The sequence below is a fragment of the Mobula birostris genome, chromosome 6 (genome assembly GCF_030028105.1).
Source record: "Mobula birostris isolate sMobBir1 chromosome 6, sMobBir1.hap1, whole genome shotgun sequence".
NCBI lineage: Eukaryota > Metazoa > Chordata > Chondrichthyes > Myliobatiformes > Myliobatidae > Mobula > Mobula birostris.
Window position 1 is genome coordinate 113806676 of NC_092375.1, and position 27836 is coordinate 113834511.

Sequence of the window (27836 nt, forward strand, 5' to 3'; positions counted from 1 at the left end):
AGAGAGAAGGGGAAGGAGAGTACACGCGCGCGCGAGAGAGAGAGAGAGCGAGAAAGACAGAAAGAGGGAGGGGGACGGGGAGGAGGAGGGAGAGAGAGAGGAAAGGGAGAGAGAAATGGATGGAGTGAGAGTGGATGAGTGGGAGAGAAATATGGAGGAAAGGAGGGAGAGAGAGAAGGATAGAGAAAGTGAGAGAGAGAGAGAGGTGGGGGTCCCTCCACATCAAACACAGGAGACATTGAAAGAACGGGAGGCCTGACATTCAACTGCACTGTAGCCCCACAAGGTGGCCATTTAGCCCGTCAATGCTGTGCTATCTCCTTGAGACCTCCAGCTAGCCTCACTCCTCTACATCCTTCCCCAAGGTCCCTGCCTCTTTCTCTGTTTTCACCAGATTCACAGGAATAAAATGGAGAGGAAGGAATATCATCTTGTTCCAACCCAGGCTTACATGCCAACTGTTGGAAGATGGGACTAATATGGAAGAGTGGTTACTGGTTGGCACGGCAAGCCGAACAACCTGCTTCCTTGTATGACTCTGCGATTCCAAAGTCCTGGGGTAACCGGGGCTGGGGGCTTGAGCGGGATGGACATCTGGGCAGCACAGTAGCGTAGTGGCTGGAGCAACACTACTACAGCACCAGGGACCCGCGTTCAATTCCCACCTCCGTCTGTAAGGAGTTTGTACGTTCTTTCCGTGACCATGTGAGCTTCTCCTAGGTGCTCCACTTCCATCCCACATTCCAAAGACGTACAGATTAATAGGTTAATTGGTCACATTGGTGTGGTTGGGCAGTGTGGCCTCACTCAGCTGGAGGGGCCCGTTACCATGTTGTACCGCTAAATAAAAATAAATAAATCAATAAATAATCCCATGGACTCAGTGACTGGGGATACTGGTATCATCTCCCCATGTAGTCACCTCTCAACAACAGCTAACACTTATACAGCATCTTTAACATAGCAAAGTACACCAAGCAACATCAGAGGAGAACCAAACCACAAAAGGAATTTTCTGGGACTTTGGTGACCAGTGGTGTTCTGCAGGAATGTGCTCTGGGCTGTCCTGCTGTTTGTGATCTTTATAAATGACTTGGATGAGGAAATGGAAGGGTGGGTCAGTGAGTTCGCAGGTGATACAAAGGTTGGCCGTGCTGTAGACAGTGTAGATAGTTTCAGCAGGACATTGATATGATACAGAGCTGGGTTGAGAGATGGCAGATGGAGTTCAATCTAGAAAATTGTTAAGTGATAATGGCAGGAAAATGAGTTAATGGCAGGGGGATCCTGGGTTCCACATCCATGGGTCCCTCAAAGTTGCCACACAAGGCTGGTGAAGAAGGCATATAGTGTGCTGGCCTGCATTAGTCTGGGGATTGAGTTGAAGAGCCATCACATAATGTTCAAACTTCAAAGCTCAAAGTGCATTTATAATCGAAGTATTATACTTTATACAACCTTGAGATACATCTCCTTACAGGCAGCCACAAAACAAAGAAACCCAATAGAACCCATTAAAAACAAAAAAGACCATCAAACACCCAGTGTACAGATAGAGGGAAAAGAGAAATCATGCACACAGTAAAAGCAAGCAGACTGCAGCAGCTCTATAACGCTCTAGTCTGACCACATGGAATATTGTGTTCAGTTCTGATCAGTTTATTATAGGAAGCATGTGGAAGCTTTAGAGAGTGTGCAGAGGAGATTTACCAGGATGCTGTCTGGATTAGAGAGCATGAGTTATGAGAATAGGTCAAGTGAGCTAGGGCTTTTCTCTTTGGTAGAAGGAGGGTGAAAGATGATTTGATTAAGGTTTACAAGATGATAAGAGGCATAGATAAACAAATAAACTCTTCTCAGGGTTCCAGTCAGAAGCCTAAGAAGAATTTATTCATCACACACGCCGGGAGAGCATTAGATCCTTTTTGTACCAAGCACCCACTGCTCTCTATGTGGAAAGCTTAGACCTTCTATTTCCTTTAAACTTACCCCCTCTCACCTTAAGTCCATATCCTCTAGTATTAGACATTTCTACCCTGGGAAAAGGTGAGATAACAAAATCTTGCTATACAAAGGATTTGAGAGCCCTAGTGTACAAACCATAAAGGGTTTGTATAGAGGTACTGCAAGTAATTAAGAAAGCTCAGGGAAAATGGAATATAAATGGAGTATGAGAAGGTTTGATACAACTTTACAGCATTCCTGGAGTACTGTCAGAATCAAGTTTATTATCACTGACATATGTCATGAATTTTTTCCTTTGCAGCAGCAGTACAGAGCAATACATGAACATTATGATAACTTATAACAAGAAATGTGAAAAAATAAATATGTAGTACAAAAAGAGAGCAGAACAGTGAGGCAGAGTTCTTGGCCTGTTCAGAAAGGCAGAGTTCATGGCCTGTTCAGAAATTTGATTGCTAAAACATTGAGTGTGAATCTTCAGGATCCTGCACCTTCTCCCTGATGGTAGGAATGAGGGGAGGGCATGTTCTGGGTGGTGAGGGTCCTTCATGATGGATGCCACCTTCTTCAGGCATCACCTTTTGAAAATGTTCTTGATGCTGGGGAGACTGGTGCCCAGGATGGAAGTGGTTGAGACTACAACCCTCTGCAGCTTTTTCCAGTCCAGTGCATTGGCCCCTTCATACCAGCCAGTGACATGACCTGTCAGAATGCCCTTTGTGGTATATCTGCAGAAATATATCTTTGGTGACATATCGAATCTCCTAAAACTCCAAATGAAATATGGCCGCCAGCGCACCTTCTTAGTGACTGCATTGAGGCAACGACAGAAGCAGAAAATCAAAAACAGAAGAGTTCCTGTAGGTGCTGAAATTCCAGAGTACAGCAGGATGCAGACTGAAGTGTTACAGTTATAGAGAGAGTGCAGTGCAGGTAGGCAGCGAAGTGCACAGTCACAACGAGGTAGATGCGAGGTCAGGAGCCCATCTTATTGTACGTGAATAGTTTTATAACAGTGAGGTAGGAACTGTTCCTGAGCCTGGTGATACATACTTTAAGGCTTTTGTATCTTCTGCCCAGTGGAAGGGAGGAGACGAGAGAACATCCAGGGTGGGTGAGGTTTTGATTTTGCCGGCTGCTTTACTGAGGCAGGAGAAATTTAGACAGAGTCCGTGGAGGGGAGGCTGGTTCCTGTGATGTGCTGAGCTGTGTCCAAAGCTCTCTGCAGTTTCCCATGGTCGCAGGCTGAGTAGTTGCCGTACCAAGCCGTGAAGCATCCAGATAGGATGCTTTCTATGGTGCATTAATGAACATTAGGAAGGGTCAACGTGAACAAGCCAATTTCTTTAGCCTCTTGAGGAAGTAGAGGCATTGATGTGTTTCCTTAGCCATGGTGTCTACATGTTTGGACTAGGACAGAATATTGGTGATGTTCACACTAAGGAACTTCACGTTCTCAACCTCTCAATGTGCACCAACTCCCCCCTCCCCTCCCACCACCCTTCCTGAAGTCAATGGACGGCTCTTTTGTTTTGCTGGCATTGAGGCAAAGGCTGGGTTACTCACTGGCGTTCAGAGAAATGAGATGCAATCTACTGAAACATAAAAGATTCTGAGAGGGACTGATGAGGTGGACAATAAGAGAGATTTCTCCCCCTTGGAGGTATCTAGCGGCATTTTCAGGCTGGTTCTCGAGACGGAGTGTGCTCATAACTGCCCTCCACAGCCTCCCAGATCTTTAACAAAAAGATTAGCTTTATTTGCCGCATGAACGTCGAAACACGCAGTGAAATGTGTTGTTCACATCAGCAACCAACAGGGTCCAAGAGTGCTGGGGGCAGCCAGTAAGGGTTCAACGGGACCCTACACCAACATAGCATGCTCACAATTCCCCACCCCGAACCCATTCTGTAAATCTTTGGGTTGTGGGAGGAGGCCCTTGTGGTCACAGGGAGAATGTTGAAACTCCCTACAGACAACACCGGAATTGAAAACCAATCTTCCGATCGCTGGTGCTGTAGAGCATTATGCTAATTGCCACACTATATACACATAATTTGTTTAAAACATAAATTTTACAGAACTTTTACAGAACATTAATGCAATTGGAACAAAAATTGAGATGGGGGTTAGCTTGGGACTATGCTCACTGTTATTCAGAGGAATGCGAGGGAATCTTATAGAAACATAAAGTTATGAAGAGGATACATAATATAGAGGTAGTAAAGTTGTTTCCACTGGTAGGTGAGACTCAAACCAGAGGACATTGCTTCAAGATTCCGTCCTTGGACTCACTTTACACCACACGCTGTCAGAGCAGTGATGCCAGGATAATCAAGGACACGACCCACCCAGCCAACACACTTTTCGTCCCTCTTCCCTCCGGGAGAAGGCTCAGGAGCTTGAAGACTCATACAGTCAGATTTGGGAACAGCTTCTTTCCAACTGTGATAAGACTGCCGAACGGTTTATAACTTAAATTTTTAATATTTACTAATTTTTACTATTTTTATTATTTCATATTTGTAATCCAGGGAGCAGAAAGCACAGAATCAAATATCGCTGTGATGATTGTACGTTCTGGTATCCATTGTTTGGTGATAATAAAGTATAAAGTATAAAAGATTTGGGGAGTAGACTTAGGATGGAGATGAGGAGCAAATGCTTTTCCCAGAGAATAGTTAGCCCGTGGAATTCTCTGCTCTGGGAAACAATAGAGGCTACCTCATTAAATATATTTTAGGTACAGTTGGATATATCTTTGAGTAGCGGGGAAATGAAGAGTTATGGTGAAAGGGTGGGTAGGCGATCCTTTTGATCACTAATTGGTGGAACAGGCTCGACGGGCCAGATGGCCTACTCCTGCTCCTATTTCTTATGTTCTTATCTTCTTATATCCCCTGCTCAATAACTCCAGGTTGATTTTTTACCTCAGGAGTGCTTTCTGCATTTAACTTACACCACTCGATCCTTCTGAAGTCTAAAACTTACTTTGATGCAAAGGTCCAAGGCTTGATCAGTTAGTTTGAGATGAAATGAAATGAAGAGATGTTGATGGTGAAGAAGGTTTTCATAGATTATAGGGGGACGTTGATCAATTAGGGAAGTGGGTCAAGAGGTGGCAAGTGGATTTCAACACAGATAAGCATGAGGTGATGCATTTTGGAAACTCAAACAAGTGGAGGACCTACACTTTGAATGGTATATATTCTCACTGAAACCTATCGAATATTGAAAGGCCAAGATAGAGTAGATGCGAAGAGGATGTTTTCTATAGTAAGTAAGTCTAGGACAAGACAGCACAGACTCAGAATAGAAAGACGTCCATTTAGAACAGAGATGAGGAGGAATTTCTTTAGCCAGTGGGTGGTGAATCCGTGGAATTCATTGCCACAGACACCTGTGGTGGCCATATCATTGGGAACATTTAGTCATAGTCATAGTCATAGTCATACTTTATTGATCCCAGGGGGAAATTGGTTTTCGTTATAGTTGCAGCATAAATAGTTAAATAGTAATATGTAAATTATGCCAGTAAATTACGAAATAAGTCCAAGACCAGCCTATTGGCTCAGGGTGTCTGACCCTCCAAGGGGGGAGTTGTAAAGTTTGATGGCCACAGGCAGGAATGACATCCTATGACACTCTGTGCTGCATCTTGGAGGAATGAGTTTCTGGCTGAATGTACTCCTGTGCCCACCCAATACATTATGTAGTGGATGGGAGACATTGACCAAGATGGCATGCAACTTAGAAAGCATCCTCTTTTCAGACACCACTGTCAGAGAGTCCAGTTCCATCCCCACAACATCACATTTAAAGCAGAGGCTGATAGCTTTTTGATTAGTAAGGATGTCAATGGTTATGGAAAGAAGGCAGGAGAATGGGGTTGAGAGGGATAATAAATCAAACATGATGGAATGATAGAGCAGACCTGATGGTCCGAAAAGACTAATTCTACTCCTTTATCTTATGATAAGGCATCAGGGAGTGTTACAGAACAAAGGGTCCAAGGAGTATAATTTTATTTTAAGCGTCACAGATAGATGGTAGTGAAAAGGCTTTTAGCTCTCTGGCCTTCATCAGTCAGAGCACTGAATACGGGAGTTGGGACGTTATCTTGCAATTGCTTAAATCATTGGTAAGGCTGCACTTGGAGCACAGTGTACAGTTTTGATCATCTTGTTATGGGAAAGACGTAGTTAAACTGGAAAGAGTGCAGAAAGGACTTTACACAAGGCTCGTATCCTCCATGATTCCCTTGTTGATTCATCCTTCCCCATTAATCTCCCTCCTGGCACACAGCCCTGCAAACAGAACAAGCGCTACACCTGTCCATTCTCCTCCTCCCTCACCTCCATTCAGGGCTCCAAACAGTCCTTCCAGGTGAGCCAGCACTCCACCTATGAATCTGCTGGGGTCATCTGCTGTTCCTGGTGCTCCCGATGCGCCCTCCTCTACGTTGGTGAGACCGGACATAGATTGGGGACCGCTTTGTCAAGCACCTCCACTCCATCCACAAAAGGCAGAATTTCCCGGTGGCCAAACATTTTCATTCCTATGCTCATTCCCGTTCTGACAGGTCAGTCCATGGCCTCCTCGACTGCCACAATGAGTCGAAGGAGCAACACCTCATATTCCATCTATGTGGCCTCCAACCTGATGGCATGAACATCAACTTCTGGTAATTCTTCCCCTCCCCATTCCCACTTCTTCAATTCCCCACTCTGGCCTCTTCTCCACACCCGCCTATCACCTCCCCCAGTGCCCCTCCTCCTTCCCTTTCTCCAAGGGTCCACTCTCCCCCCCCATCAGATTCCTTCTTCTACAGCCCTTTGCCTTTTTCCACCTATTATCTCCCAGCTTCTTAATTCATCCCTCCCTCACCCACCCACCTAGCTTCACCCATCACCTCTAGCTTGTCCTCCTCCTCCCCCCACCCCCTTGTTCTGGCATCTTCCCCCTTCCTTTTCAGTCCTGACGAAGGGTCTCAGCCCGAAAAATCAGCTGTTTATTCATTTCAATAGATGCTGCCTGACCTGCTGAGCTCCTCCAGCATTGTGTGTGTCTCTCTCTTTCTATATGTCTTTGTCTCTCTGTCTCTGTCTCTGTCTGTTTCTCTCTGTCTCTCGCTCTCCATGGCTCACTCTCTTTTTCTCTGTTTTTGTCTCAGGCTCCTTGTTCTGCTGTTGTTGCTTTGTTGCTCATTGTTTTCCATGTTGTTCTCTCTTCCTTTCTTTCCCTCACTCTCTATTAAGACACTATCTTTCTGCAGTTGGGGAGATCATTGTATTCTGGGGTACAATCACCAGTGACTTATGTAATTGGAGCAAGACATCTTCACTCTTGTATTCAAACCTTATGCAAAAAAGGCCAACATAACATTGGCCCATTTCTTGGTGTACCTGCATGTTAACTGTTTGTGGTTCACCTGCAAAGACACCTCTTTTCCTCTGAAGAGCAGGGCTCTTCAAAGGATGTGACAAAGGGGATTTGCAAAAACACTGGAGAAATGCAACAGATCAGGCAGCCTCTGTGCTGTCAGAGGGATGGTCTACCTTTTAGGCCAAGAACCTCCCTCCGTAGATGCTGCCTGACCTGCCCAGTTCTTCCAACAGTTTGTTCTTTCCTTTGGGTCCTGACATCTGCAGTGTCTCGTGTCGCCCTTTCACCAGGATGTTGTCTGCATTGGAAGACATTACTTATGGGGAGAGATTGGGTAGGGCGGGGTTGATTTCCTAGAGGGAAGGAGATTAAGGGAAGATCTGATAGAGATATGTAAAGTTATGAGATGGACAGATAGGGTAGATAGAGTCTTTTTTTTTCCAAGGTAGAAATATCAAAAACAAAAGGGCAAAGGTTTAAGGTGAGAGGAAGGAGGTTTAAAGGGGGTTTAAGGGGTAAAGTTTTCACTAGGGGAGTGGTTAATATCTGAAACTCACTGCTAGAGGAAATGCTGGACTCGGATACCACCACGATGTTTAAAAGTTGTTGAATAGACAAGACATTAAGTTCATTTGTTTATGTACCAGGGTACAGTGAAAGACCTGTCTTGCATACTGTTAATGCAGATCAAATCATCACACTGCACATTGAGGTAGTACAAGGGAAAACATAACAGAATGCAGAATGAAGTGTTACAGTTACAGAGAAAGTGCGGTGCAGGTAGACAATAAAGTGCAAGGTCATGAGGCAGACTGAGATTAGGAGTCCATTTCATTGTACTAGGGGATCATGCAATAGCACGGTCGTGGGGTAAAAGCAGTCACTGAGACTGTGGGACATGCTCTCAGGCTTTTGTGTCTTCTGCCCAATGGGAGAAAGGAGAAGAGAGAATGTTAGTGGTGGGTGGGGACATTGAATATGCTGGCTGCTCTACCGATACGGCAAGAAGTGTAGACAGAGTCCATGGAAAGGAGATTGGTTTTCATGATGCACTGAGCAGTTTCTTGTGGTCACAAGCAGAGAAGTTGTTGTACCTCCTGGATAAGATGCTTCAGTAGTACATTGGTACAAAGTTCTTTAGCCTCCTGAGGAAGAATACAGGCCAAATACATGCAACTGGGATTTGGGTAGAGGGTCATAATTGTCATCATGGACATGTTGGGCTGAATGGCCACTATCTATAGTGCAAGACTATGACTGAATGATCTCTAACCACTGGATTGCGTTCACTGGCTCTGATTTCTGTTTGGAGGGATTTTACAAAAGGGCCTCATTAAAGTGCACGAGATTTTGGATGATAAGACCTTAAGACAAGGGAGCAGAACCAGGCATCTGGCCCACCGAGTCTGTCCACCATTCCATCATGGCTGATTTATTATCCCTCTAAAAGACCATTAGACATAGGAGTGGATAGTTTCCATTAGTTGAATAGCCAGCATGGTAGAGTTCCGGATAACGACAATACAGGGTCAGTGATGAGGGTTCAACTCCCACTGTTGTCTGTAAGGAGTTTGTACATTCTCCACGTAACCATGAATGTTTCCTCCAGGTGCTATGGTTTCTTTCCATGATCCATAGATGTACTGGTTAGGATTGGTGATCCGTAGATGTACTGGTTAGGGTTGGTGATCTGTAGATGTGCTGGTTAGGGTTGGTGATCTATAGATGTACTGGTTAGGGTTAGTGAGTTGTGGCAAGTTATGTTGGTTCCAGAGGCATGGTGACACTTACAGTCTCTCCCTAGCACTATCCTCGGACTGTGTCGCTCATTGTCCCAAACAATGCATTCACTGTATGCTTCGATGCTCTGATACACATGTGACAAATAAAGCTGATTTTTGCTCTTTAATTATTAGGAGCCCTGACTGATTTTATAAAATTATATCCGGAGATGTGGCTGTCTCCTGTCTTGTTAAGGGGCCACATTACCCTTAGGTAATCTTTTCCTCTATTCTATCTGTAGAAACATCTTACAGGCTGGTTTTAGTTTTTATTGATTTATAGAGTCATGGAGCGTTAGAGATAATTCTTCATAGAATTATTGCTTGCAAATAATTGTTGGAGCCCTTAACAAAACCTTGCTCCTCCTAATTCTGAAGCTGTCCTGATCTGCACTACAGCTGTTTCTTGGCAAAGTTACAATGCCTTTCCTTTGATCTAATACCATCCTTAAATTCTCCTGTTAGTCATGGCTGGGAAAATATTTCCTCTTGGATCTTAGTGCCTTAAAGGGAAATATATTCATTGTAGGCTATGTTTCCATTGGTTAAATATTAGCCATTGCTTATTTTCTGGTTAACATTTTGACGTGCTTTCATAATTTGCTGTTGGTAACTCTCATCCCATCTTTCATTGTTTGCATTATTCAGAGTTCAGATTGTACTAAATCTCCTTCAATATTTATATACAATTCTCTGATCACTCAATTATCAGATTACTAATTAACCCCCTTTCATTGCTCAGCTCTAAAATATGAATTAGGAGCAGAATTAGGCCATTTGGCCTATCGAATCTGCACTCCATTCCATCATGGTTAATTTATTATCCTTCTCAACCCCAATCTCCTGCCTTCTCTCCATAATCCTTGATGCCCTGACTAATCAAGAATCTATCAACCTCTACTTTGAACGTACCCAATGACTTGACCTCCATAGCCGATGTGGTAATAAATTCCACAGCTTCGCCACCCACCATCTGGCTAATGAGATCCCTCTTCATCTCTGCTCTAAAGGGACGTCCCTCTATTCTGAGGCTGTGCCCTTTGGTTCTAGAATTCCTCACTATAGAACATATCCTCTCAACATTCACTTTATCTAGGCCTTTCAGTATTCAATAAGTTTCAGTGAGAAACGCTGATCTTTTATTGACTCTTCAACATAAAGACTCAGTGGCCATTTTATGACTCAGTGACTGAGTGGAAATTGAGTGCAATAAAGTTGGACTTCACCTAAACGCTAAAAAGACAGAGTACGTGGCGTTTAACTGCAACGAGGGTACTCTCAAGACCGTAAAGAATGATACCATTAAGAAAGTCTTTGACTACAAGTACCTCGGATCAAGAATGATGAGCTTGGAGAAGGCCATAAGGGTACGGAAGGCGCTGGCATGGAGGGCTCTGAATGACATGAAGGAAATCTGGAAGTCGAACCTGACCAGAGGGCTTAAAAAGAGGATTTTCATAGCAGTCATAGAGTCCATTCTCACATACGGACATGAGACGTGGACACTCACCAAGACGATGCGAAAGTCTCCAGATGGTTGCTATACACGAATGCTCCAGATGGCTCTTGACGTGAGTTGGCAACAGCACATGACAAACGTCCAGCTCTATAACAACCTACCGATGCTCTCCACTAAAATCGAGGCGAGAAGACTGCAACTAGCGGGGCACTGTCTACGCCACCCCGAGCTACCTGCCAGCTTGGTCATCATATGGGAGCCCAAGCATGGGAGGATGAACCCTGGGTGCCCTCCCAAGACTATGGCCAACATGCTCCTAGAAGACAGCAGCACGGCTAATGTAGATGAACTGAACACACTGATGAGGGAGAGAGAGAAGTGGAGAGTCCATCATCGTGCCCGACGCCGACCCCTTAGGCCTGAGTTGACGTAGTAGCAGTAGTAGTAGTCATCTGTACACCTGCCTGTTAATACAAATATCTAATCAACCAATCATGAGGCAACAACTCAATGCATAAAAGCATACAGATACGGTCAAGAGGTTCAGTTATTGTTCAGACTAAACATCAGAATGGGGAAGAAATGTGACCTAGGTGACTTTGACTGTGGAATGATTGTTGGTGCCAGATGGAGTGGATTGAGTATCTCAGAAACTGCTGATATCCTGGGATTTTCACACACAGCAGTCTCTAGAGTTTACAGGGAATGGTGCTGAAAACAAAAAAAAAAAAAATCCAGTGAGCAGTAGTTCTGCAGGGGAAAACTCCTTGTTAAGGAGAGAGGTCAGAGGAGAATGGTTAGATTGACTCAAGCTGACAGGAAGGCAACAGTAACTCAAATAACCACGTGCTACAACAATGGTGTGCAGAACAGCATTCCTGAACACACAACGTATCAAACCTTGAAGTGGATGGGCTACAGCAGCAGAAGACCATGAACAAACATATACTCAGTGTCCACTTTATTAGGTACAGGAAGTACCTAATAAAGTGACCACCCAGTGTATACGTATAACATTCTCTTACACATTCCATGCATTCATCCCCGCAATGTTTCCGTTAATTTGGTTTGTGTACAGTAATCTATTTTTGGACTGAAGTCCTCCATGGCTAATGTCATGATGAGGCCCCCGTCAGGTTGGAGGAGCAACATCTCATATTCGGTCTGGATAGTCTCCAACCTGACAGCACGAACATTGATTTTTCTTACTTAAAGTAATTTCTTCCTCCCACTCCTTCTTCTCTCTTTTTTCCACTCTGGTTCTCCGCTCATCCCTTCTCTTCTCCTACCCTGCCCATCACCTCCCTCTGGTGCCCCTTCTACTTCCCTTTCTCTCATGATCCTCTCTCCTCTCCTATCAGACCCCTTCCTCTTCAGCCCTCTATCTCTTCCATCTATCCTCTCCCCTCATCTCCCCCTCTCCCACCCACCTTCCCCCTGACCTGACTTCACCTATCACCTGCCAGCTTGAACTCCTTCCCCTCCCCTCCCCACCTTATCTTGGCTTCTGCCCCCTTCCTTTCCAGTGTTGATGAAGAGATTCTGTCCAAAACAAAAACTGTTCATTCTTCCCCATAAATGCTGCTCGACCTGCTGAGTTCTTCCAGCACTTTGCGTGTGTTTCTCTGGACTTCCAGCATCTGCAGAATCTCTTTTGTCTGTGACTATTGTACTTCCCTGGTACGTACACGTTCTCCACTTTACTAATTTGTAAGTCATTGGTGAGGATGCATTTGGAATACTGCACACAACGTTGGTCACCCTGTTGCACAAAAGATATGGTTAAACTGGAAAGAGTGCAGAGAGGATTTACAAGGATGTAGCCAGAACTAGAGGGCCTGAGTTATAAGGAGTGGATGGCCAGTCTGGATCTTTACTCCTTGGAGTGTATGAGAGTGAGGGGTGAACTTACAGAAGTGTTTAAAATTATGGGAGGCATAGAGAAGGCAACTGTTACAGTCTTTTCCCTAGGATAGAGGAATCTAAAACTAGAGGGCATAAGTTCAGGCTGAGAGGCGAAAAGGGCATGAGGGGCAACTTTTGATGCAGAAAATGAGAGGTTAGAGATTAGATTTATTTGTCATATGTACATATACATAGCTCGGGTGCCTAAAACTGTATTTGTCAATGTGAAGCGGGGAGCGAGTTTGTAAATCTGGCGGGAGCAAAGGATGTTGGGAATGGCGAGGGTGGAGCGCCATGGGAGGGGTGTGGGACAGGTGGCAGAGGAGTGCCAGGGTCAGGGTGGAGGTTGTGTGGGTGCAGTCACACTCAACCCTGAGACACCAGGCAAGATCACTTGATTGCAAACAATTGGTTTATTGATCATTACAGGATGTCTCTCTGGTGCTTCCTGCTCCCTCCCCTCTCCCTTCCCCTTTTTCCAAATGATTCCCCTCTCCTGCCCCCTTCCCATTCTCGTTCCACAATAGAGACCCATATCAGAGTCAGGTTTATCGTCACACACGTATGTCATGAAATTTGTTTTTTATTTGGGGGGCAGTAGTACAGTGCAAGATATAAAATTACTATAGTACTGTGAAAAAGTCTTAGGCACCTTAGCTACGTATGTATATATATATACAGTATGTTTCTAAGACTTTGGCACAGTACTCTACATCAAAATATTGAAACACAGTAAAATGTGTAATTTTGCATCAACAACCAACACAGTCCAAGGATGCACCACTTCTGGTGCCAACACGCCAACATAGCATGCCACAATTTACTAACCCTAACTGGTACGTCTTTGGAATGTGGGAGGAAACCCACGCAGTCACGGGGAGAACGTACAAACACCTTACAGACAGTGCGGGAAATGCACACTGGCACTGTGAAGCGGTTGTGCCACAACAAGGTGGTGAGTTTATGGAACGAGCTGCCAGAGGAAGTGGTTGAGGCAGGTTTACAAAACACTTGGATATGTACTTGGAGGGGCGGGCTCTGGAGGGATATGGAGTAACGCAGGAAATTGGGACCAGCTAGGTAGACTCCATGGTCAGCATAGACTGGTGGGCTGAAGGGCTGTATTGCTGGATGACTCTGTAACTGTCTGCTTTACACCACTGTATTATCACCACCGATAGGAGACACAGCTCCCAATCCTGTCTGCTGCCCTTATTGTTCCTTACATCCACCCAAATTGATTATAGCTCTACTTTGCCAAAATTTTGGTAAATTGGTTTATTATTGACACAGGTACCGAGGCACAGTGCAAAACTTTGTTTTGCGGGCCAACCTTACGGATAACTTAACATCAGAGGTAGTATAAGGGAAAACAACAACAGATTGAGCAATGACGTGCTACTGTTACCGAATATGTGTCCTGCAGGCGGACAATGAAGTCATAACAGCGCAGACTGTAAGGTCAAGAATCCAGTTTATTATACTAGGGAGCTATTCATTAGTCTCATAAGAGCAGGATAGTTTTTGAGGCTGGTGGACTGAGCTTTCAGGCTTTTGTATCTTCTGCCTATTGGCAGGAGGTGGGGGAAGAGATTATCTGAGATGGTGGAATCATTGATTAAGTTTGCAGATGACATGGACTTTGTAGATAGTGTAGTGTTTGTTGTAAATAACAACAGGACTTTGACAGGAAGCAGGGATGCAGGGCTGAGAAGTGGGAGATGGAGGTCAATTCAGAATAGCGGAGGGTTGTACTTGAAGGCAGAATACAGGGTTAATGAAAGGATTCTTAGCAGTGTGGAAGAACAGAGGGATCCTGAGGTCCAGGTCCATAGATCCCTCAAAATTGTCATGCAAGTTGATAGGGTGGATAAGAAAGCTTATAGTGTGCTGGCCTGCATGGTAACATTGCTATAAAACACTGGTTAGACCACACATGGAATATTGTGTTCATTTCTGGTTGCCTCATTATAGGAAGGATTTAGAAGCTTTAGAGAGGGTGAACAAGAGATTAACCAGGATGCTGCCTGGATTGGAGAGCGTGTTTTATGAGGATAGATTGAGTGAGCTGGGGCTTTTCTCTTTGGAGTGGAGGAGGATGAGAGGTGCCTCAATAGAGGTGTACAATATGATAAGAGGCATAGATAGAGTGGACTGCCAGAGACTTTTTCCCAGGGCAGGAGCATCTTTTAGGAGAGGCATGATTGAAAGAAAATATAGGGGGGATGTCAGAGGTAAGTTCCTCACAGAGAGAGTGGTGGGTGTGTGGAACACCCTATCAGAGGTAGTGGTAGAGGCAGATACATTAGTGGCATTTAAGAAACTGTTAGATAGGCACATGGATGATAGAAAAAGAGAGGATTATATGGGAGGGAATGGTTAGGTTGATCTTAAAGTAGGTTAAAAGGTTGGCACAACATTGTGTTCTGTGTCCTACATTCTATGTCTGAAGTCCCAATTCACTGTTCGGACAGTACATAAGCACAACTTTTACTTGAGGTTCCCTGACCCTGTCACACAATACCCTCCATTTCCCAAGTCTGCGTCTGCTGGTGAAATTAAAACTCCTCACAAGTCTTCCCATATTTCTGAGTGCGTGTGACTCCTCAGCTCCTGATCTTAGTCCCCTGAGAGTCTTCAAAGCTTTTGAATTTGAAGGTTGACAACGATTTAATCACCGTGCCTGAATTAGCTCCCTCTAATCTCTGCATTCTCACGAAGTCACTTCCATTCCACATTACAACACAACAGACCCTTCAGCCCATCTAGTTCATGCCAAACTGTTACTCTGCCTAATCCCAGCAACCTGCCCCCAGACCATAGCCCTCCCATTCGTGTGCTTATCCAAACTTCTCTTAATTGTTGAAATCAAACCCACAGCAACAACTTTGACTGGGACTTGTTCCACACTTGCACCACCCTCTGAGTGAAAAAGTTTCCCCTCATGTTTCCCTTAAACATTTCACCTTTCACCCTTAACCGATGGCCTCTAGTTCTAGTCTGACACAACCTCAATGGAAAAAGCCTGCTTGCATTTACCCTATCTACACCCCTCATAATTCTGTATACCTCTATCAAATCTCCCCTCATTCTCCGACGCTCCAGGGAACAAAGTTCCAACTTGTTCAACCTTTCCCTATAACTCAGGTCCTCAAGTCATGGCAATGCCCTTGTAAATTTTCTCCATGCTCTTTCAGTCTTATTGATGTCTTTCCTGTAGGCAGGGGATCAGAATTGCTCACAACACTCCAAATTAGGCCCCACCGATGTCTTACACAACTTCAACATAACATACCAACTTCTGTACTCAGTACTTTGATTTATGAAGGACAATGTCCCAATAACTCTCTTTACAACTCTATCAACTTTGTTTAACAAATATAACCAGCCTTACAAAAGAAATTAAAATTTAAGTTGATCATTATGGACATGGGCTCAAAGTGGCCATGCAAGTTGATACGGTGTTTAAGAAGACATGTAGTGTGTTGGCATTCATTAGATGGGGATTGAGTTCAACAGCCACGATGTAATGTTGCAGCTCTATAAAACCCTGTTTAGACCACACTTGGAATAGTGTGCTCAGTCTGGTTGCCTCATTGTAGGAAGGATATGGAAGCTTTAGAGAAGGTGGAGAGGGCATTTACCAGGAGGCTGCCTGGATCAGAGAGCATGTCTTATGAAGATAGGTTGAGCGAGCTGGGGCTTTTCTGTTTGGAACGAAGGAGAACGAGAGGTGACTTGATAGACAGAAGGTGATAAGAAACATAGATAGAGTGGACAGCCTGAGGCGGCTTCCCAGGGCGAAAACGGCTAATATGAGCGGGCTAAATTTTAAGGTGATCGGAGGAAAACATTAGGAGGATGTCAGAGATATGTTTTTTATACAGAGTAGTGGGTGTGTGGAGTGCACCCAGGGGTGGTGGTAGAGGCCGATACATTGGGGACATTTAGGAGACTCTTAGATAGGCGCATGGATGAAATGGGGGGCTACGTGGGAGGGAAGGGTTAGATTGATCTTGGAGTAGGTTACAAGGTCAAAGCAGGGTCTTCCAGTGGCCACACATTTTAATTCCACGTCCTATTCCCATTCTGATGTGTCTATCCACGGCCTCCTCTACTGTAAAGATGAAGCCACACTCAGGTTGGAGGAACAACACCTTATATTCCGTCTGGGTAGCCTCCAACCTGATGGCACGAACATTGACTTCTCTAACTTCCGCTAATGCCCCACCTCCCCCTCGTACCCCATCCGTTATTTATTTATATACACACATTCTTTTTCTCTCTCTCCTTTTTCTCCCTCTGTCCCTCTCACTATACCCCTTGCCCATCCTCTGGGTCCCCCCCCCTTTTCTTTCTCCCTGGGCTTCCTGTCCCATGATCCTCTGGTATCCCTTTTGCCAATCACCTGTCCAGCTCTTGGCTCTATCCCTCCCCCTCCTGTCTTCTCCTATCATTTTGGATCTCCCCCTCCCCCTCCAACTTTCAAAACTCTTACTAACTCTTCCTTCAGTTAGTCCTGACGAAGGGTCTCGGCCTGAAATGTCGACTGTACCTCTTCCTAGAGATGCTGCCTGGCCTGCTGAGTTCACCAGCAACTTTTATGTGTGTTGCTTGAATTTCCAGCATCTGCAGAATTCCTGTTGTTTGAGGTAAACAGTCAAATGGTTATATCGGTACTAATGACGTTGACAGAGAAAGGGATACATAGAACACCACAGCACAGGACAGACTATTCCGCCCACGGTTTTGCACCATCTTTGATGCTATTAGACACTAAATGTCCTCCTCCTGTGTATCACCTATGTCCCTCCACTCCCCCTCCATCCATGTGCCCAGCTAAAAGCCACAAGCTCCACCAAACTACTTGCCTACGTGGGCGGATGCCAAAGGACACCTGCCATCCTGGCTGCCTCTTTGCGCTTGAAGACCAGAGACCAGGAGTTTGTGCAAGCAGGAGGCACGAGCTCCAGTCGGTCGGTGCACCTGGAGTTTGAGTCTGGAGCTCAGGGTCCTGCCATCAGTTAGCCTGGGGCTCGATACCAGAGATTGGGGCCTGAAGGTCAATCAGTAGTCGGGGAATCTGAAGCCCTGGCGGTTTGTCCTGGAGTTGGAGGATGGTCTGTGTGTGTGGGTGGGAGTGGGGGAGAAGCCTCCCGTGTTGCTACTGTTCTTCGTTGCTTGTGTTCCTTTTGGTTGCGTTCTGTGTTGTTCTGGTGGCCGTTGTGGGCATGATGTGTTGGCACCGGGTTGTGGGGTGGCACCTGCAGGCTGCCCCCAGTACACCTTTAGGTTGTGATAGTAGTTGCTGCAAACAGCACGTTTCACTGTATGTTTGAATGTACGTGTGACCAATAAATCTGATTCTATTTCCACTACCATCCTGGTATCCCATTCGGGCACGCCCCAGTCTGTACAAAGCTTGCCTCTCGTTCACCCTCAGGCTGCTCTCTCCCTCTGCAATCCTAAAGCATAAGACCGTAAGACCGTGAGCCCTAGGAACACCAATTAGCCCATTACGTGTATAAATACCAGAAGGTATTTACAATGTGAGCAGCATTGTTGCCCAGTGACCAAGGTAATAGAGAGAGTGGGGGGTGGGGTGGCTAACTAGAATGGTTGATCAGATTAACTGTTTGAGGGAGGGAACTTTTAAGATAAGACCATGAAACATAGGAGCAGAATTAGGCTATTCAGCCCATCAAATCTGTTCCCCTTTTCCATCATGGCTGATTTATTATCGCTTTCAACTCCATTCTCCTGCCTTCCCTCTGTAACCTTAGACACCCTTACTAATCAAGAACTTAACCTCTGCTTTAAATATACCCAAAGACCTGGCCTCCACAGCCATCTCTGTCAATGAATTCCACAGATTCACCACCCTCTAGCTAAAGAAATTCATCTCATCTTTGTTATAAAGGGATGTCCATGTGAGAATATGCCATCTGACTCTCCCACTATTGGAAACATCCTCTCTATGTCCATTCCATCCAGTTTTTTCAATGTTGAGTAGGTTACATTGAGCTTTCCCCATCATTCTCCTAAACCCCAGTTTAGGAGAAACAGGTCCAGAGCCATCAGACACTCCTCATACATTAACCATTTCATCCCTGGGATCATTCTTGTGAATCTGCTTTGGACCCTCTCCGATGTCAGCACATCCTTTCTTAGATACGGGGTGCAAAACAGCTTCCAGTACTACAAATATGGACTGACCAATGCCTCAGCATTACATCCTTGCATTTATAATCTAGTCTTCTTGAAACAAATGCTAACATTGCATTTTCCTTCCTCACCACCAACTCAACCTGCAAATTAACCTTGAGGAAATCCTGCAAGAGGACTTCCAGGTCTGATCTCCCCGGACTGAAACATGTGCTCTGGAATTCAACATTTCTTCCCTGTTGGAAAAGTCTCTGAATCTCCGCCTTATCCAGGCATCTGATAGCTTTTAGAAACCGCCATCCAGTGAGGTTGAATTCCCTCAACGTTGCCCACAGTGTGAGGAAGCAGGGAGCAGAGAGGCAGGAGTTAATGTGCAGCCGATTAGAGCTGGAATCCGCGTGTCAGCTGTTGACAGAGACAGAAACCGTGTAACATCAGCTTGTTCAATGGAGAGCACTGAGGCAAATTAACAGCTCAAGCGACCCTGGAGGAGGGGGTGGGGGGAAAGGGAAAGGGGCAGGGTACACAAGAGGGGGGACAAAGAGCGAAAACTGTCAAAAACAAAGAGTTCAATTCCACTCGGAGACTTCAATCGAAGGAAAGGTTTGGAAAGCAACTTGGAAAAGAAAGACAGTCAAGTGTTTAAGGAAACGTCCGTAAGGTGAGTTAACAACCCCTATCTATTTTTTGCATCTCTGTTTTGGGTATCCAGAACCCAGTCCATTTTCAAAGGGGGGCAGTTATTCCCATTTTTGGGAGGTTGTGGATGTTTGTTGCGTTAAACTTTGAAATAAACCTGAGGTGTTGGGGAAAGAATTCTTGCTTTCATGACATGGCTGCTTTTATTTAGCAAGCACACGTTTAGTGCTCATCTTGTACAGAAGGTTGGGGCTGATCTTGTACAGAAGGTTGGGGCTGATCTTTTACAGAGGGTTGGGGCTGATCTTGTACAGAGGGTTGGGGCTGATCTTGTACAGAAGGTTGGGGCTGATCTTGTACAGAGGGTTGGGGCTGATCTTATACAGAAGGTTGGGGCTGATCTTGTACAGAGGGTTGGGGCTGATCTCGTACAGAGGTTTAGAATTTAGCAGAGGGCTATTTGGGCCATCAAACCTGTGCTTGGTCTTTTGGGGGAAACAGGAACGTGCACCAAATAGCAAGGTTTTAGGAAGTTGGCACCGATGGAGAGTATGAGTTGGGACAGTTGCCAGGAGTGCCTTTGAACAACGAATCCCACAGACAGATTCCTATTAAGGGGAGTTGGGAATGGGCCATATCACAGAAGTTAAAGCTCTTTGTATTGGAGGAGACGGATTTGATAAAATTAAGGATTGTCTTTATTTCTCACATGTATTGAAACATACAGTGAGACGCGGTGTTTGTGTCGAAGATGCGCTAGGGGCAGTCTGGAAGTACCTCCATGCTTCCAGTGGCAACGTATGATACTTTAGTGACCATTACTAATTAGTAACCATTACTAATCTGAACTATTAGTAACCATTACTAATCCGAACGTCTTTGGAGCCGTGAGACCACACTTGGAATATTCTGTTCAGTTCCGGTCGCTCATTATAAGAAGAATGGAAAAGTTTTACAGAAGACGCAGGGAGTGGAGATTATGTCTTATGAGAGGAGGATGAGGGAGCTAGGACTTTGCTCTTTGCAGCAAAGAAGCATGAGAGGTGATTTGATAGAGATGTATAAGATGATAAGATGCATAGTTAGCCTCTTGGGAAGTCAGAGTGGCAATAGCTAATATGAGGGGGCATAATGTTAAGGTGTTTGGAAGAAAGTACCGGGTAAGTGGTTTGTTTACAGAGGGTGGTGAGTGTGTGGAACGCACTGCCAGGACTGGTGGTTGAGGCAGATACATTAGGAGCATTTAAGAGACTCTTAGATAGGCACATGGATGAGAGAAAAATGGAGGGCCATGCAGGAGGGAAGGGTTAGATTGATCTTAGGGTAGGTTAAAGACCCGGTGCAACGTTGTGGAGTGAAGGGCCTGTACTCTTCTATGTTCTATGCGCTAATTCATCTGCAGTCACCTGACAATAACACTGAGGTACAGGTATGTGGTTCACTGAAAGTGGCTGTGCAAGCAGACAGGTTGGTAAAGAAGGTGTGTGGCTTGCACACCTTGGTAGGGGTGCTGTGTATAAGAATAAGGAGGTCATGCTGCAGCTGTGTGAAACTTTAGTTGGACTGTACTTTGAGTATTGTGTACAGTTCTGTTTGCCCCATGGTCGGAAACGTGGAGACTGTGGCGCAGAAGAGTTTCCCCAGGCTGCTGCCTGGATTAGACAGCAGGTGAGGTTCAGCAAATTTGAGTTGTTCTCTCCGGAAGGGGTGATGAATCGTCAACACGTGTAGAAGTTTCCTTGGCCACAGTGTACAGTGCCACTCCCTGATATTTTAAACCCCACCAATAGAAAAAGAAGCAGAACAATTATCTTTACTGCTGAATGAAAGAGCGAATGATTTTTGACAACCCAACAGCAATGAGATATTTTCACAAGGGCAGTCTCATGCCACTTGCTTCCAATTAGTCGCTCGTGAGAACAAGTGACATTGCATGATGTGTTGGAATCCTTGCAGAACAGCTGTACACATCAGTATTTGGATAGTAAATGGTTGCAATAACAATGCTATTTAGAAGTCCTGAAGAAGGGTCTCAGCCTGAAACGTCGACCGTTTATTCATTTCCATCGATGCGGCCTGACCTGCTGAGTTCCTCCAGCATCTTGTGTGTGTTACTATTCCAATCGTCTTCTTAAAAGATTAACATCAATAAATTTTTGAACAGGTTTTCTAAAATGCTTCATTTATTTTGATCTGTCTCTGTTATACTTTTATTAATATTAAACAATGAATACATGGAAATAAGCTATAAGGCTCATTCTTTTTCCAAAAAAAAGTCATAATTATTGTTACCAATTCATTGATCAATGATCATCTCTGCTCAAGGTTACCACAGCACGGGAGAGAATTGTTTCAGAAGAATATTGTTAATTTGACTCTCAAAAGGTTCGTCGCCCTTGACACTCAGCCAGTGTCAGAGGCTGAGGGGAAATCTGACAGCAGTTTTTCAAATTATGAGGGGCATAGATGGAATGAACAGTCAGAATCTTTGACCCAGAATAGAATTGTCAAACACCAGAGCACATTATTTTGAAGTTAGAGGGAGGAAGTTTAAAGGCAGCACGAGGGGTAAGTTTTTATGCAGGGAGTGGACATGGGCTACCAGGGGTGGTCATGGAAGCAGGAGGCCTGGTGGAGGTTGAGAGGATTTTAGATAGATGCAAGAATATGAGGGGAATGGAGGGATGTGGATGCTTGCACAGGAGGAGGACATTTAGTATAAATTGGTATGAACCTTTGCGGGCTGAATGGCTTGTCCCATGTTCTAACATCAGGCAGTGCAGTGGGAAATCCCTTAAACTCTGGGTAGTGGTTCCCTGCCTCAGGGGAAATTTTTGGGTGTTAGGGAAGGGCAAAAATCACAGGAGGCCCATGAGGTTTTATCAATATTAAGCTCTTTACGTTCCTTACGTTTCGGGCAGATGGGGATCATCAGCCGTGGTTGGCAGCTCACCCAGGAGAAGGAGAGCTCTGATCTCAAACCTCCGCTGCCTTGTGGCTGTACACACTCATGAGGAAGGCTTCGGAAGTAAACCCCGAGGGTGAAATCCGGAGCTGGAGTCCTACATTGAGTTTAATGCTGACTGGCAACTCCTGTGACACTGCTGGTACCAAACAGTATCCGTCTCTGCCGTTCCGTTAGGTTCATCTGATGCATGAGAGGGGGAGCTTGCTACACGGGCAATGGCTTGCTCTCCATATCGTACTGCCCAGGCTTGCATATCTAGGCAGCCAGGATACAATATCCACGGTCAACTCTGGCTGACTGAGGCCTCGGACAGACATTCCTTACATCAAAGAGTTCACTTGATCCTGGCTGCCTATACCTGAAATGTTCCTCCTTTATCCTAACCAGATCCTCAATATCCCCCACCATTCCTTGCCCCTCACTTTTCAAAACCTCCCACTTGCCTGCTGTCCCTTTCCCTGCTCTGTTTCTCTATAATCCTTTCTGAAGCCTGTCATATAATCCCCTCAAAGAGAAAAGCCTTTGTTCGCTCAGCCTAAGACATGTCCCCCAGTCCAGGCAGCGTCCTGGTAAATCTCTGCACCCTCTCTAAAGCTTCCATATCCTTCCTATAATGAGGCAAACAGAACTGAACACAATACTCCAAGTGTGGTCTAACCAAAGTTTTCTAGAGCTGCAACATTACCTCGCGACTCTTGAACTCAATCCCTCAACTAATGTAGGCCAACACACCTTGCACCTTCTTGACCACCCTATCAACTTCTGTGGCAACTTTGAGGGATTTGTGGATGTGGACTCCAAGATCCCTCTGTTTCTCCACACTGCTAAGAATTCTGACATTAACCCTATACTCTGTCTTCAAATGGGACCTTCCAAAATGTATCATTTCACAGTTTTCCAGAATGAACTTCATCTGCCACTTCTGAGCCCAACTCTGCATCCTGCCAATGTCCCACTGTAACCTATGAAAACCTTCTACAATATCCACAGCCTCCTTCATTATCCTCAACACCACCAATCTTCGTGTCATCTGCAAACTTACAACATCATCCTTCTATTTCCTCATCAAAGGCGTTTATAAAAATCACAAAGAGCAGAGGTCTCAGGACAGATCTCTGTGGAATACCACTGGTCACCGACCTCTAGGCAGAATACACTCCAGCTACAACCACCCTCTGCATTCTATAGGCAAGCGAATTCTGAATCCACACAGCCAAGTTCCCCTGGATCCCATGGAACCTGACTTTCTGAATGAGCCTACCACAGGAAATCATGTCAGTGTATCCATGTGGACTCTCTGGATAATCCCCAGGAATATCATCTCCAAGTACTGCCACAATGCTCTTCTTAACCTATAGTGCACTTCCACCCACTCTCACCCTTCACCTCTATCACGCTTGTAGCATCTGTAGCACAGAACATTGAGCTACCAGTCCTGTCTGTCGCTCAACCATCTTTCTATAATAACAGCCAGAGGCTTTTTTTCCCCCAGGGCAGAGATGGCTAATATGAGGGGGGGCATAACTTTAAAGTGATTGGAGGGAAGTATAGGGGAGATGTCAGAGGTAAGTTTTTTTTAACACAGAGAATGGCAGGTGCGTAGAACACACTGTGTAATGGTGTTAGAGGCAGATACATTAGGGACGTTTAAGAAAATCATACCTAGATAGGCACATGGATGAAAGATAAATAGAGGGCTATGTAGGAGGGGAGGGTTAGTTTGATCTTAGAGTAGGTGAAAAAGATTGTGAGCAAAGGGCCTGTTCTGTGCTGTAGTGTTCTATGTTCTTAACCTGCCCAGCAGTACCCATCTTTTCGGAGGTTGAGGGGAGGCCTGATAGAAATTTTAAAAATTAAGGGGGTCATGGATATGGTTAACAGTCAGAATCTTTTCCCCAGTATAGAAATGTCAAACAGACAATATTGTTTTAAGGTTAACGACAGGATTAGAGGTGACATGAGGGGCAAGTTTTGTTTTTGTCGGTGAATGGAATGGGTTACCGGGGGTGGCGGTGAAGCAGATTGGTGGAGTTTAACAGGCTTTTAGGTACGTGAATATGAAGAGAATGGAGGTCTATGGACGATACACAGGAGGGAGACACTTAGTGTAAACTAGCATCAAGATCAGCATGGGGGGGGGGCGCCACAGTAGCATAGCGGTTAGTACGATGCTATTACAGCTCTGGGTGTCGGAGTTTGGAGTTCTGTTCCGGCACCCTCTGTGAGGAGTTCTTATGTTCCTTCCCATGAGTATGTGAATTTCCTCCAGATGCTTTGGCTTCCTCCCAATGTACAAAAAAGTGCTGGTCAATAGGTTAATTGGACATTGTGAGTTGTCCCATGATTAGGCTAGGGTTAAGTAGGTGAGTTGCTGGGCAGTGCAGCTCGTTGGGCCAGAAGGGCCTGTTTTGTGCTGTTTCTCTAAATAAATAAGAAAATTAGTAAACATCACTAGCCAAGTGGCCTGTCCCGTGCCGTACAGTTCCATCAATATTAGATGTTCTCATGGGAAATTGCTTTTTCTGAAATCTTGCTATGCAGAGATTGGTTATCATTTTTCTGTCATTGTTCAAGAAGTATTCAATGACTATTGACTCTTGGTTGTGAAAAGCATAGGAGAGGGTCCGAGGGAGGTTAGCAACAATGATTCTGAAGTAAAAGGGTTATCATATGAGGAACTTTTGGTGACTCTGGGCCTGTACGTACTTGCTAGAATTTAGAAGAATGAAAGGGGATCTCATTGAAACCTATAGGATATTGAAAGGCCTAGATCGAGTGGATATGGAGATGTTTCCTATAGTGGGGAGTCCAGGGCCAGAGGGCACGGTCTCAGCATAGAGTGACAACCCTTTAAAACAGAGATGAGCAGGAATTTCTTTATCCAGAGGGGAGTGAATCTGTGGAATTCATTGCCACAGACTGCCATGGAGGCCAAGTCATTGGGTATATTTAAATCAGAGGTTGATAGGTCATTGGTGACAGCGTAAAAGTTTATGGGGAGAAAACAGGAGAGGGAAGGTAAGTCAGCCATGATAGAATGGCGGACCAGACGCGATGGGACAAACAGCTTAATTCCTCTCCTACATGCTATGATCCTCTGGACAGACGCAAGTCTCTTTAAGTTGAAACCCAACACCCTCTGTAACACAGCACTCCCTGTTCACTGATGTGTCCGTCTACATTACACACACTGTTCTCCATAGGGAAGTTTGAACCCACCGCTCTCCTTGCTACAGGGTGAGATTTCTACCCAGTGAATCATAGCTGGTTATTGAATTAATCCGCTTAAAATTATAAGGACATTTCTTTTAGGAGTTTATTTGACCCGTTTTATCAGTTGGCTTTAGGAAGTTCAGTACAGAGGAAGCTATCTTCTTCTAGCTTACAATACCCCACACTTAGCCGTACCTCAGTAGGAACCCTCCAAGGAAGTTAGAGGGAAATTTTCATCCTTCAGACTGTGAGGGTGAGAAGTCTGACTGGCAAAGGGTCCTGTGCTTGATGTGAGTTGGCAGCAGCAGTGCTCAAGCTTTGTTCTGCCCATTTTTGGGCCTGTTCTTGGAGGGAGTCCCAGATGTAGGGGATTTATTATTTGGCAAGGAGCCTGCGCTGACAGGAGGTGAAGCAATACATGGCACCGAGGCAGGCTAAACCTAGATAGAGGCAGGCTTCACTGCTGGGTTCAGGTGAGCAATTTCAGCCTCCATTGAGTCTGAGAAGCTGGGAACAAGGACTGGAGGCCTGGAGGCAGCCTGTCTTGGGTTAGAGGCCTGGAGGCGGCCTGTCTTGGGTTAGAGGCCTGGAGGCAGCCTGTCCTGGGTTGGAGGGTTGGAGGCCTGGAGGCAACCTGTCCTGGGCTGGAGGCCTGGAGGTGGCCTGCCCTGGGTTGGAGGCCTGGAGGCGGCCTGTCCTGGGCTGGAGTCCTGTCTGGGTGTGTGAGTTGCCGGGAGGGATGGGAAACGGTCTTGCTTGCTGTTGTTACTGCTTGTGTCATTCTGCAGAACATGATAGGCATGCTATGTTGGCACTGGAATGTGTGGCGACACTTTGGGACAGCCCCTCATGACTTTATACACCTCTATAAGTCACCCCACCGATTCCGACATTACAAGGATTTAATGCTCAACCTCCCTCCGGAACTAAGTCCCTTGAGTCCTGGCAACATCCTTCGGGTGACACGTTAGTGTGACGGCTAGTGTAACGCTATTACAGCACCGGCGGCCGCCACTGTCTTTAAAGAGTTTGCACGTTCTCCCCTGTGATCGCATGGGTTTCCTTCGAGTGCGCCACTTTCCTCCCACATTCCAAGGACATACGGGTTTCTCCCATGTTCCCGGACGTACGAGTTAGTAGGTTAATTGTTCACATGGATGTTACTGGGCACCGCAGGCTCACGGACTGGGAGGACTTGTTACAGCACTGTGCCTCGAAATAAAATTTTTAAAAATCTGAAGACAAGCCATGACTCTGACTTTAAATAACGTACTTGCATTTTGAAGGCGCTGGTGACTTCCACTTGAACTTTGACCCTTTATGCTTCAGTTTGACCGAACATTAGTTTTCTTGGCCATGAGGTGGAGGACAGGAATTCCATCCAACTGCCTACCTCCCATCCCACCCCGCACCAACTCGGCATCAGCAAAATATGAGTAACAGGCCCTTTACTGTCCAGTTACACCCATGTGACCGATAAACCTTCGCTAACCGGTATGTCTTTGGAGTGTGGGAGGACACCAGAGCACCCAGAGGAAACCCAAACAGTGGTGGGGAGAGCATACAGACAGCGGCAGGAAATGAGCCCGGGTTGCCGGTGCTGTATATCACGATGCTCACGTTGCCCACGTTCCCACCTGCAAAAACGGAGGGGCCGCTCCAGACCACGGACTCGATGCATGCAGGCCCTGAAGTGCAGGATCCTGTGAGCAGATGATATTTAGAAGGAGTATAAATAGCCCACGTTGGAGCAGGAGGTCCTGAGAGCTATTTACACCCATAATGCGCCCCCCGCCCCCCTCCCAGCCCAGGGACACAGCTGGGTCTGTCAGTAAGTGGTGCTGGACACTGCCCGTCCATTCAGCTGCAACAACTAGCGTGGGTAAGACGACTGCTTGCTTCCCCCGGCCCACAACCCTTACCCAGCACGTGACAGCCTGCACCCTCGCATAACCCACAGGACGTGATCCAGAAGGTTCTGTGCTGTGGAGGGGTTCGAGGATTTACGACCACTTGAGCCTCTAAATTTGGAATTGGAATTTGTTTATTATTGTCAAGGCCTTTCCTCTTTGTTACCATCAAGGAGAAGGTACAGGAGCCTGAAGACACACTCAAAATGTCAGACATCCCACCCTGCAAAAACTCATTTCAGGGAAGTAGCGCCATCAATTTACGGGAGACTCCCGGAACTTCCGGGAGAGGTGGGATGTCTGCAATAGAGTAGCTCCTTAGCAGCCAGCCAGCTAGTTTAAATAATGTTAACTGTGCTAATGAACGAATGACACCTGTTAAACTCACCTCAATATGTCTATTACAGTCTTAACCCACCATGGGCAATAGAAAAGTCACTGTTGCA

At 45.6% G+C, this 27836-nt stretch overlaps 1 protein-coding gene across 7 annotated transcripts in view; it reads left to right on the forward strand.

The window, feature by feature from the left end:
* The window catches only part of spega (striated muscle enriched protein kinase a), a 392740-nt gene that overhangs the window by 15977 nt on the left and 348927 nt on the right, over window positions 1-27836 (forward strand). Inside the window, exon 1 of one of the 7 annotated variants that reach the window (XM_072261060.1) lies at window positions 19212-19321. The exons of the other annotated variants lie outside the window; for them this stretch is intronic. The gene's annotated coding sequence lies outside the window, so the exon portion shown is untranslated. Of the gene's footprint in view, window positions 1-19211; window positions 19322-27836 lie in introns of those variants that run through there. 7 annotated transcript variants of the gene reach the window in all.